Raw genomic sequence first — 12,419 nt, forward strand, 5'->3', positions numbered from 1 at the left:
GCCTGAAGAGTTAGCATCGACCCTCATTAAGATTTTGCCAAAACATGTCGCTTACACTAATCCAAAGTAGTGCTATACCGCCTAACCTGGCACTAATGTATACTGCCTAACCTGGCACTACTGTATATCACCTAGCCTGGCACTACTGTATATTACATAGCCTGGCCCTATTGTATACCACCTAGCCTGGCACTACTGTATATTACATAGCCTGGCCCTATTGTATACCGCCTAACCTGGCACTAATGTATACTGCCTAACCTGGCACTAATGTATACTGCCTAACCTGGCACTACTGTATATCACCTAGCCTGGCACTACTGTATATTACATAGCCTGGCCCTATTGTATACCACCTTGCCTGGCACTACTGTATATTACATAGCCTGGCCCTATTGTATACCACCTTGCCTGGCACTACTGTATATTACATAGCCTGGCCCTATTGTATACCACCTTGCCTGGCACTACTGTATATCACCTAACCTGGCACTAATGTATGCCAGATATAGGATCCGCCCCGGGTGCCAATTTTGAAAAACATTTATCATTTTCCTTCCACTTCACAATTATGTGGCACTTTGTGTTGGTCTATCACATAAAATCCCCCAAAAAATAAATTTACGTTTTTGGTTGTAACATGACAAAATGTGGAAAATGTCAAGGGGTTTGAATACTTTTTCAAGATACCTGTGTGTGTGTGTGTGTATATATATATATATATATATATATATATATATATAATTTTTATAGTTGGCCCCCCTACCTTTGTATCTGCCCCCCTCCCAAATATGAAAGCTGGAGACGCCACTGGTTGGCAAGCGGGTAAAGTAGGCTTTGCTGAAGGGGAATTCCCGGGTGCGGTGACGCCTGTAATCCCTGGGATGTGCCATCTGCTGGCAATCATACAATTTATGATCACAGTCCTCAGACACATCTTCCTGCAGAGCGACATTCCACAATCACTATTATGAAATATGAGAATTATTCCTATGGGGAGGGGTCAGAGGAGAGGGAAACACAGACTGACTTCCAGATCTGTCATTCCACACACATCCCCGGGGAGCTGAGACACAGGAGCTGACACTCTACACCCAGCCGCTACTTACAGGTACTCACCGCACTCTCTGATTGGCTGTCACATTCCCTTACTCGCTTATATCTTTAACGTCTGTAGATTTGCTGATAACTACATGGCAAATGAGCTTCAATGTAGAAAGATTTAAAATAATGCATTTGGGTGGAAAAAATATGAATGAAATCTATACACTGGGGGGAGAACCTCTGGGGGAGTCTAGGATGGAAAAGGACCTGGGGGTCCTAGTAGATGATAGGCTCAGCAATGACATGCAACGCCAAGCTGCTGCTAACAAAGCAAACAAAATATTGGCATTAAAAAGGGAATCATCTCCAGAGATAAAACAATAATTCTCCCGCTCTACAAGACTCTGGTCTGGCCTCACCTGGAGTATACTGTCCAGTTCTGGGCACCAGTCCTCAGGATGGATGTACTGGAAATAGAGCGAGTACAAAGAAGGGCAACACAGCTAATAAAGGGTCTGGAGGATATTAGTTATGAGGAAAGGTTGTGAGCACTGAACTTATTATCTCTGGAGAAGAGACGCCTGAGAGGGGATATGATTTCAATGTACAAATACCGTACTGGTGACCCCACAATAGGGATAAAACTTTTTTGCAGAAGGGAGTTTAACAACACTCATGGCCACTCATTAAAATTAGAAGAAAAGAGATTTAACCTTAAACTACGTAGAGGGTTCTTTACTGTAAGAGCGGCCAGGATGTGGAATTCCCTTCCACAGGCGGTGGTCTCCGGGGGGGGGGGGGGGGCCATTGATAGTTTCAAAAAACGATTAGATAAGCACCTGAATGATCACAACATAAAGGAATATACAATTTAATACTGATATATAATCACACACATAGGTTGGACTTGATGGACGTGTGTCTTTTTTCAACCTCACCTACTATATAACTCTCTCGCTGCTGTTAGTGCAATAACGGACAGCCAGAGCTGAGATCCTCCTGAAAATACTACTCACCTGGCTGACCCTTGGATACTTCCTGAGCCAGGCGCCCCAAATCAAGATCCTGTGGGGCAGCCAGGCCACTAGCATTAGGGAGGGAGCAGAAATTTATGTCACTCCCCCTCCTCCGTGTCACCTCCTCTCCTCTGTGTTACCCCATCCCCGTGTCACCCCTCTCTCCTCTGTGTCACCCCTCTCTCCTCTGTGTCACCCCCCTTCTCTGTGTCACCCCCCTTCTCTGTGTCACCCCCCCTCTCCTCTGTGTCACCCCCTCCTCTGTGTCACCCCCCTTCTCTGTGTCACCCCCTCTCCTCTGTGTCACCTCCTCCTCTGTGTCACCACCCTTCTTTGTGTCGCCCCCTTCTCTGTGTCACCCCCCCTTCTCTGTGTCACCCCCCCTCCTCTGTGTCACCCCCCTCTCCTCTGTGTTACCCTCCTCTCCTCTGTGTCACCCCCCTTCTCTGTGTCACTCCCCCTTCTCTGTGTCACTCCCCCTTCTCTGTGTCACCCCCTCTCTTCTGTGTCACCCCCTCTCCTCTGTGTCACCTCCCTCCTCTGTGTCACCCCCTCCTCTGTGTCACCCCCTCTCCTGTGTCACCCCCCTTCTCTGTGTCACCCCCCTTCTTTGTGTCACCCCCTCCTCTGTGTCACCCCCTTCTCTGTGTCACCCCCCCTTTCATCTGTGTTACCCCCCTCTCCTCTGTGTCACCCCCCTTTTCTGTGTTACTCCCCCTTCTCTGTGTCACCCCCTTCTCTGTGTCACCCCCTCTCTTCTGTGTCACCCCCTCTCCTCTGTGTCACCACCTCCTCTGTGTCACCACCCTTCTTTGTGTCGCCCCCTTCTCTGTGTCACCCCCTCTTCTCTGTGTCACCTCTCTCTTCTGTGTCACCCCCCTTCTCTGTGTCACTTCCCCTTCTCTGTGTCACCCCCTCTCTTCTGTGTCACCCCCTCTCCTCTGTGTCACCCCCCTCCTCTGTGTCACCCCCTCTCCTGTGTCACCCTCCTTCTCTGTGTCACCTCCCTTCTTTGTGTCACCCCCCTCCTCTGTGTCACCCCTTCTCTGTGTCATCCCCTCTCATCTGTGTTACCCCCCTCTCCTCTGTGTCACTCCCCCTTCTCTGTGTTACTCCCCCTTCTCTGTGTCACCCCCTTCTCTGTGTCACCCCCTTCTCTGTGTCACCCCCCTCTCCTCTGTGTCACCACCCTCCTCTGTGTCACCCCCCCCCTCTGTGTCACCCCTCTCTCCTCTGTGTCACCCCCCTTCTCTGTGTCACCCCCCTCTCCTCTGTGTCACCCCCTCCTCTGTGTCACCCCCCTTCTCTGTGTCACCCCCTCTCCTCTGTGTTACCTCCTCCTCTGTGTCACCACCCTTCTTTGTGTTGCCCCCTTCTCTGTGTCACCCCCCTTCTCTGTGTCACCCCCCTCCTCTGTGTCACCCCCCTCCTCTGTGTCACCCCCCTCTCCTCTGTGTTACCCTCCTCTCCTCTGTGTCACCCCCCTTCTCTGTGTCACCCCCTCTCTTCTGTGTCACCCCCTCTCCTCTGTGTCACCACCCTCCTCTGTGTCACCCCCTCCTCTGTGTCACCCCCTCCTCTGTGTCACCCCCTCTCCTGTGTCACCCCCCTTCTCTGTGTCCCCCCCTTCTTTGTGTCACCCCCTCCTCTGTGTCACCCCCTTCTCTGTGTCACCCCCCTTTCATCTGTGTTACCCCCCTCTCCTCTGTGTCACCCCCCTTCTCTGTGTTACTCCCCCTTCTCTGTGTCACCCCCTTCTCTGTGTCACCCCCTCTCTTCTGTGTCACCCCCTCTCCTCTGTGTCACCACCTTCTCTGTGTCACCACCCTTCTTTGTGTCGCCCCCTTCTCTGTGTCACCCCCTCTTCTCTGTGTCACCTCTCTCTTCTGTGTCACCCCCCTTCTCTGTGTCACTTCCACTTCCCCTTCTCTGTGTCACCCCCTCTCTTCTGTGTCACCCCCTCTCCTCTGTGTCACCCCCCTCCTCTGTGTCACCCCCTCTCCTGTGTCACCCTCCTTCTCTGTGTCACCCCCCTTCTTTGTGTCACCCCCCTCCTCTGTGTCACCCCCTTCTCTGTGTCACCCCCCTCTCATCTGTGTTACCCCCCTCCCCTCTGTGTCACCCCCCCTTCTCTGTGTTACTCCCCCTTCTCTGTGTCCCCCCTTCTCTGTGTCACCCCCTTCTCCGTGTCACCCCCTCTCCTCTGTGTCACCCCCTCCTCTGTGTCACCACCCTTCTTTGTGTTGCCCCCTTCTCTGTGTCACCCCCCTTCTCTGTGTCACCCCCCTCTCCTCTGTGTCACCCCCCTCCTCTGTGTCACCCCCCTCTCCTCTGTGTTACCCCCTCTCCTCTGTGTCACCCCCCTTCTTTGTGTCACTCCCCCTTCTCTGTGTCACTCCCCCTTTTTGTGTCACCCCCCTTCTCTGTGTCACCCCCCTTCTTTGTGTCACCCCCCTCCTCTGTGTCACCCCCTTCTCTGTGTCACCCCCTCTCATCTGTGTCACCCCCCTCTCCTCTGTGTCACCCCCTTCTCTGTGTTACTCCCCCTTCTCTGTGTCACCCCCTTCTCTGTTTCACCCCCTCTCTTCTGTGTCACCCCCTCTCTTCTATGTCACCCCCCTCTCCTCTGTGTCACCCCCCTCTCCTCTGTGTCATCCCCCTCCTCTGTGTCACCCCCCTCTCCTCTGTGTCACCCCCCTTCTCTGTGTCACCCCCTTCTTTGTGTCACCCCCCTTCTCTGTGTCACCCCCCTCCTCTGTGTCACCCCTCTTCTTTGTGTCACCTCTCTCTTCTGTGTCACCCCCCTCCTCTGTGTCAACCCCCTCTCCTCTGTGTCACCCCCTCCTCTGTGTCAACCCCCTCTCCTCTGTGTCACCCCCCTCCTCTGTGTCACCCCCTTCTCTGTGTCACCCCCTTTCTCTGTGTCACCCCCTTTCTCTGTGTCACCCCCCCTCCTCTGTGTCACCCACCTTCTCTGTGTCACCCCCCCCCTCTCCTCTGTGTCACCCTCTTTTTTTGTATCAGCCCCTTCTCTTTGTCATCCCCCTTCCCTGTGTCACCCCCCTTCTTTGTGTCACCCCTCCTCTGTGTCACCACCCTCTCCTCTATGTCACTCCCCTCCTCTGTGTCACCCCCCTTCAATGTGTCACCCCCCTTCTCTGTGTCACCCCATCTCCTCTGTGTCACCCCCTCCTCTGTGTCACCCCCTTCTCTGTGTCATCCCCTCTCCTCTGTGTCACCCCCCTCTCCTCTATGTCACCCCCCTCCTCTGTGTCACCCCCCTTCAATGTGTCACCCCCCTTCTCTGTGTCACCCCCCTTCTCTGTGTCACCCCCTCTCCTCTGTGTCACCCCCTTCTTTGTGTCACCCCCCTCTCCTCTGTGTCACCCCCTCTCCTCTGTGTCACCCCTTCTCTGTGTTACTCCTCTCCTCTGTGTCACCCACCTTCTTTGTGTCACCCCCCTCCTCTGTGTCACCCCCTTCAATGTGTCACCCCCCTTCTCTGTGTCACCCCCCTTCTCTGTGTAACCCCCCTCTCCTCTGTGTCACCCCCTCCTCTGTGTCACCCCCCCTCTCCTCTGTGTCACCCCCCCTCCTCTGTGTCACCCCCTCTCCTCTGTGTCACCCCCCTTCTCTGTGTTACTCCCTCTCCTCTGTGTCACCCCCCTTCTCTGTGTCACCCTCCCCTTCTCTGTGTCACCCCCCTCTCTTCTGTGTCACCCCCCTTCTCTGTGTCACCCTCCCCTTCTCTGTGTCACCCCCTCTCTTCTGCATCACCCCCTTTCTTCTGTGTCACCCCCCTCCTCTGTGTCACCCCCCTCCTCTGTGTCACCCTCTCCTTCTCTGTGTCACCCCCTCTCTTCTGTATCAACCCCTCTCTTTTGTGTCACCCCTACTCCTTTGTGTCACCCCCCCTCCTCTGTGTCACCCCTCTCTTCTGTGTCACCCCCTCTCTTCTGTGTCACCCCTCCTCCTCTGTGTCACCCCCCTCCTCTGTGTCACCCCTCTCTGCTGTGTCAGCCCCCCTCCTCTTTGTCAGCCCCCCTCCTCTGTGTCAGACCCCCTCCTTTGTGTCACCCCCTCCTCTCCTCTGTGTCAGCCCCTCTCCTCTATGTCACCCCTTCTCTGTGTCAGCCCCCCTCCTCTGTGTCACCCCCTTCTCTGTGTTGCCCCCTCCTCTGTGTCACCCCTCCTCTGTGCCACCCCCTTCTCTTTGTCATCCCCCTCCTCTGTGTCACCCCCTCTCTTCTGTGTCACCCCCTTCTGTGTCACCCCCTTGTCTGTATCACCCCCCTTCTTTGTGTCACCCCCTTCTCTGTGTCACCCTCTCCTCTGTGTCACCCCCTTCTTTGTGTCACCCCCTTCTCTGTGTCAATCCCCCCCTCCTCTGTGTCACCCCCCTCCTCTGTGTCACCACCTTCTTTGTGTCACTCCCTTCTCTGTGTAACCCCCCTCTCCTCTGTGTCACCCCCTCCTCTGTGTCACTCCCCCTTCTCTGTGTCATCCCCTTCTCTGTGTCACCCCCCTTCTTTGTGTCACCCCCTTCTCTGTGTCACCCCCCTCTTTGTGTCACCACCCTCTCCTCTGTGTCACCCCCCCTTCTCTGCGTCACCCCCCTGCTTTGTGTCCCCCCCTCCTCTGTGTCACCCCCCTCCTCTGTGTCACCACCCTTCTCTGTGTCACCCTCCCCTTCTCTGTGTCACCCTCCTTCTTTGTGTCACCCCCTTCTCTGTGTCACCCCCCTCTTTGTGTCACCACCCTCTCCTCTGTGTCACCCCCCCTTCTCTGCGTCACCCCCCTGCTTTTTGTCCCCCCCTCCTCTGTGTCACCCCCCTCCTCTGTGTCACCACCCTTCTCTGTGTCACCCTCCCCTTCTCTGTGTCACCCTCCCCTTCTCTGTGTCACCCCTACTCCTCTGTGTCAACCCCCTCCTCTGTGTCACCCCCTCTCTTCTCTGTCACCCCTCCTCCTCTGTGTCACCCCCCTCCTCTGTGTTATTCCTCTCCGCTGTGTCAGCCCCCCTCCTCTGTGTCACCCCCTCCTCTGTATCAGGGGAGTCTGTGGGGAGGGAGGTGGACGGTGTGAGTAGGGCAGAGACCGGTGTCAGTAAAGCAGAGGTCGGTGTCAGTAGGGCAGTGGACGGTGTCAGTGGAGCAGTTGATGGTGTCAGTAGAGCAGTGGACGGTGTCAGTAGGGCAGTGGACTGTGTCAGTAGGGCAGTGGACGGTTTCAGTAGGGCAGTGGACGGTTTCAGTAGAGCAGAGGATTGTGTCAGTAGAGCAGAGGACGGTGTCAGTGGAGCAGAGGACGGTGTCAGTGGAGCAGAGGACAGTGTCAGTGGAGCAGAGGACAGTGTCAGTAGAGCAGTGGGCAGTGTCAGTAGGGCAGTGGATGGTGTCAGTTGGGCAGTGGACGGTGTCAGTAGAGCAGTGGACGGTGTCAGTAGAGCAGAGGACAGTGTCAGTAGAGCAAAGGATGGTGTCAGTGGAGCAGAGGACGATATCAGTAGAGTGGTGGACAGTGTCAGTAGAGCAGTGGACAGTATCAGTAGGGCAGTGGACGGTGACAGTGGAGCAGTGGATGGTGTCAGTGGAGCAGTGGACAGTGTCAGTAGAGCAGTGGATGGTGTCAGTAGAGCAGTGGATGGTGTCAGTAGGGCAGTGGACGGTGTCAGTGGAGCAGTGGATGGTGTCAGTTGGGCAGTGGACGGTGTCAGTAGAGCAGTGGACGGTGTCAGTAGAGCAGAGGACAGTGTCAGTAGAGCAAAGGATGGTGTCAGTGGAGCAGAGGACGATATCAGTAGAGTGGTGGACGGTGTCATTAGAGCAGTGGACAATATCAGTAGGGCAGTGGACGGTGACAGTGGAGCAGTGGATGGTGTCAGTGGAGCAGTGGACAGTGTCAGTAGAGCAGAGGATGGTGTCAGTAGAGCAGAGGACGGTGTCAGTGGAGCAGAGGACGGTGTCAGTGGAGCAGAGGACAGTGTCAGTGGAGCAGAGGACAGTGTCAGTGGAGCAGAGGACAGTGTCAGTAGAGCAGTGGACAGTGTCAGTAGGGCAGTGGACGGTGTCAGTAGAGCAGAGGATGGTGTCAGTAGAGCAGAGGACGGTGTCAGTGGAGCAGAGGACGGTGTCAGTGGAGCAGTGGACAGTGTCAGTAGGGCAGTGGACAGTGTCAGTAGGGCAGTGGATGGTGTCAGTTGGGCAGTGGACGGTGTCAGTAGAGCAGTGGACGGTGTCAGTAGAGCAGAGGACAGTGTCAGTAGAGCAAAGGATGGTGTCAGTGGAGCAGAGGACGATATCAGTAGAGTGGTGGACAGTGTCAGTAGAGCAGTGGACAGTATCAGTAGGGCAGTGGACGGTGACAGTGGAGCAGTGGATGGTGTCAGTGGAGCAGTGGACAGTGTCAGTAGAGCAGTGGATGGTGTCAGTAGAGCAGTGGATGGTGTCAGTAGGGCAGTGGACGGTGTCAGTGGAGCAGTGGATGGTGTCAGTTGGGCAGTGGACGGTGTCAGTAGAGCAGTGGACGGTGTCAGTAGAGCAGAGGACAGTGTCAGTAGAGCAAAGGATGGTGTCAGTGGAGCAGAGGACGATATCAGTAGAGTGGTGGACGGTGTCATTAGAGCAGTGGACAATATCAGTAGGGCAGTGGACGGTGACAGTGGAGCAGTGGATGGTGTCAGTGGAGCAGTGGACAGTGTCAGTAGAGCAGAGGATGGTGTCAGTAGAGCAGAGGACGGTGTCAGTGGAGCAGAGGACGGTGTCAGTGGAGCAGAGGACAGTGTCAGTGGAGCAGAGGACAGTGTCAGTGGAGCAGAGGACAGTGTCAGTAGAGCAGTGGACAGTGTCAGTAGGGCAGTGGACGGTGTCAGTAGAGCAGAGGATGGTGTCAGTAGAGCAGAGGACGGTGTCAGTGGAGCAGAGGACGGTGTCAGTGGAGCAGTGGACAGTGTCAGTAGGGCAGTGGACAGTGTCAGTAGGGCAGTGGATGGTGTCAGTTGGGCAGTGGACGGTGTCAGTAGAGCAGTGGACGGTGTCAGTAGAGCAGAGGACAGTGTCAGTAGAGCAAAGGATGGTGTCAGTGGAGCAGAGGACGATATCAGTAGAGTGGTGGACGGTGTCAGTAGAGCAGTGGACAGTATCAGTAGGGCAGTGGATGGTGACAGTGGAGCAGTGGATGGTGTCAGTGGAGCAGTGGACAGTGTCAGTAGAGCAGTGGATGGTGTCAGTAGAGCAGTGGATGGTGTCAGTAGGGCAGTGGACGGTGTCAGTGGAGCAGTGGACGGTGTCAGTGGAGCAGTGGACAGTGTCAGTAGGGCAGTGGACGCTGTCAGTAGGGCAGTGGACGGTGTCAGTAGAGCAGTGGACGGTGTCAGTAGAGCAGTGGACGTTGTCAGTAGGGCAGTGGACGGTGTCAGTAGGGCAGTTGATGGTGTCAGTAGGGCAGAGGACAATGTCAGTAGAGCAGTGGATGGTGTCAGTAGAGCAGTGCCGGTCGGGACCCCAGTGAGTCCAGTTGCGGGTCCCGCGGACTCGATCACCGCGGGGATATCCTCGATCGTCTCACGGGGATGTTGAACGGGGAGATGCCGTTGTAAACAGCATCTCCCCGTTCTGCCTAGCAACAAGTGACGCTGATCTCTGCTCCATGTGATTGGAGCAGAGATCAGTGTTCACTAACACAAAGCCCAACCCCCCACAGTTAGTAACACGCCCCTAGGAACACTTAACCCCTACACTGCCACCCACTGGTTAACCCCTTCACTGCCAGTGCCATTTACACAGGAATCAGTGCATTTGTATAGCACTGATTGCTGTATAAATGACAATGGTCCCAAAAATGTGTAAAAAATGTCCGATGTGTCTGCCATAATGTCGCAGTCACAATAAAAATCGCTGATCGATGCAATTACTAGTAAAAAAAAAATATTAATAAAAATGCCATAAAACTATCCCCTATTTTGTAAATGCTATAACTTTTGCGCAAACCAATCAATAATCGCTTATTTCGATTTTTTTTACCAAAAATATGTAGAAGATTACCTATCGGCCTAAATTGAGGGAAAAAATGTTTTTTTTTTATATATTTTTGGGGGATATTTATTATAACAAAAAGTTAAAAATATTGCGTTTTTTTCAAAATTGACGCTCTATTTTTGTTTATAGCGCAAAAAATAAAAACCACAGAGGTGATCAAATACCACCAAAAGAAAGTTCTATTTGTGAGAAAAAAAGGACGCCAATTTTGTTCTGGAGTCAAGTCGCACGACCGCGCAATTGTCAGTTAAAGTGACGGAGTGCCGAATCGCAAAAAGTGGTCTGGTCTTAAGTCAGCAAAATGGTCCGGTCTGAAAGTGGTTAAATCTTTCTATTTGATTGACAGGCTGGCCAGCCCATCAGATCTCTCTGTTTCTATTTCCTCTGTAATATAAGACTGCCAGGTTTGCCAGACAATCATGGTCTGATGAAGAATCTGTAGCTTTGAAATGCATTGCCCTTCAGTGCCTCTGTGAATAATCACATTTCCTGTGAAGACAACCAGCTGCTTCTTGTTTCCTGCCTCCTGGTTCCCAGCATTCTCTGGATTTCTGTAAGATCACACCAGTGGCCCAGGCTGCGAAGGGAAGACATTTATGAGACTCCAGGACTGGCGATTTTCACCACATACTCATAGTTGCCAACATTGTAAAAAAAAAATTCGGGACACTTTTTTGACAGTAGGCGGGGTTGTATTATAATTAGGGGGTGGGGCATGCTGTTATAGGTGTGGCATATAAAAAGGTGAAAAATGTGGTGCGCGAAGCGCGTCGCTGCAAAACATGGGCGTGGTTTGCGTAAAATAGTGGGCGTGGCTTACATGGAGCATGGCTCAAAGGGGTGTGGTTAGAGTCTGAGATTCGGGGGGGAGAGGGAAAGGAGGGGGGGAGAGGGAAAGGAGAGACAGCAGCCCCCCGATCCTATACCACAATAGCAATATGTGTTTGCCAGAGTTTGACAATCAGCAGAAAAAGATACTCCAAATACATGGTTTTAGCGTTTCAATCATCCCGGCGCCATGATTGTTATGGTGTCAGGATGATTGAAGCGCATTATTTCTATTATTACATTGTAATATGAAATGAAATCATTCAACTCACCATAATGCAGAATCAGTGGGAGCCATGAGTGCATCACTAGCCAGGTTGCCTGCCACCAGATGCCATCAGGTGTCCCAAGCGGAGTCTGTCCTTACATCAGGTGCCCCATCAGAGGTACCTTCCTCACATCTGTGTCCATCAGCAGATCCCCTCATTACATCTGGTGCCCCTCTGACATCCAGACTGACCGGCCCCCACAGACTGGCCCCGGCATCCACAGACTGGCCCTGCCATCCACAGACTGGCCCCCGCATCCACAGACTGGCCCCAGCATCCACAGACTGGCCCCCGCATCCACAGACTGGCCCCCGCATTCACAGACTGGCCCCCACATCCACAGACTGGCCCCGGCATTCACAGACTGGACCTCGCATCCACAGAATGGCCCCCGCACTCACAGACTGGCCCCCACATACACAGACTGGCCCCCACATCCACAAACTGGCCCTCACATACACAGACTGGCCCCCGCATCCACAGACTGGCCCCCACATATACAGACTGGCCCCCACATATACAGCCTGGCCCCCACATACACAGACTGGCCCCCACATACACAGACTGGCCCCCACATACACAGACTGGACCCTGCATCCACAGACATTGTCTCTGCCGGCCGCGGACCTCTAGCCGGTGGCAAAAAAACGGGAAATTCAATTTCCCGGGACAAAATTAATTTGGGACAAATGTCCTAATCCCGGGAATGTCCCGGGAAATTCGGGACAGTTGGCAACTATGCATACTGAACTCATCTAATTTAACCTGCGAGTTATTACTTGTTTTTATTAAATATATGATTTACTGTATACTGCACTCAGTCTGGTGCCCCTCTGTTCCCATTTCTACACAGAGCCCAACGCTGCACTCTAAGGGAGCTGCCTCCATGTTTTAAACAAATGTTTTAATATGATTATGTGTGCTTATTCACACACATTTTATGTATACCTATATTCCAGTTGTTATATATTTTATGTTATCACCATAGTTAGCGCCGCTGTTCACCCCTGTTTTGACGGTGTCAGTAGGGCGGAGGACGGCGTCAGTAGGGCGGAGGACGGTGTCAGTAGGGCGGAGGACGGTGTCAGTAGGATAGATAGTGTGTGTGTGTGTGTATGTGTGTATGTGTATATATATATATATATATATATATATATATATATATATATATATATTCATTGCAATACTTTCTATCCCACCGTATTTGCGCAGTGGTCTTACAAGCA

At 53.2% G+C, this 12,419-nt stretch overlaps 1 long non-coding RNA gene across 1 annotated transcript; it reads left to right on the plus strand.

Moving 5' to 3' along the window:
- Positions 1-1,053: 1,053 nt before the first annotated feature.
- On the plus strand, positions 1,054-12,002 carry LOC143963874 (uncharacterized). Its single transcript, XR_013271050.1, has 2 exons — positions 1,054-1,111; positions 10,226-12,002. It is a non-coding gene; the product is annotated as an uncharacterized LOC143963874 (long non-coding RNA).
- The last annotated feature ends 417 nt before the right edge of the window (positions 12,003-12,419 follow it).

Source organism: Lithobates pipiens, unplaced genomic scaffold (assembly GCF_037356315.1).
Source record: "Lithobates pipiens isolate NorthernLeopardFrog02 unplaced genomic scaffold, aLitPip1_a1.2 Scaffold_8, whole genome shotgun sequence".
Classification (NCBI taxonomy): domain Eukaryota; kingdom Metazoa; phylum Chordata; class Amphibia; order Anura; family Ranidae; genus Lithobates; species Lithobates pipiens.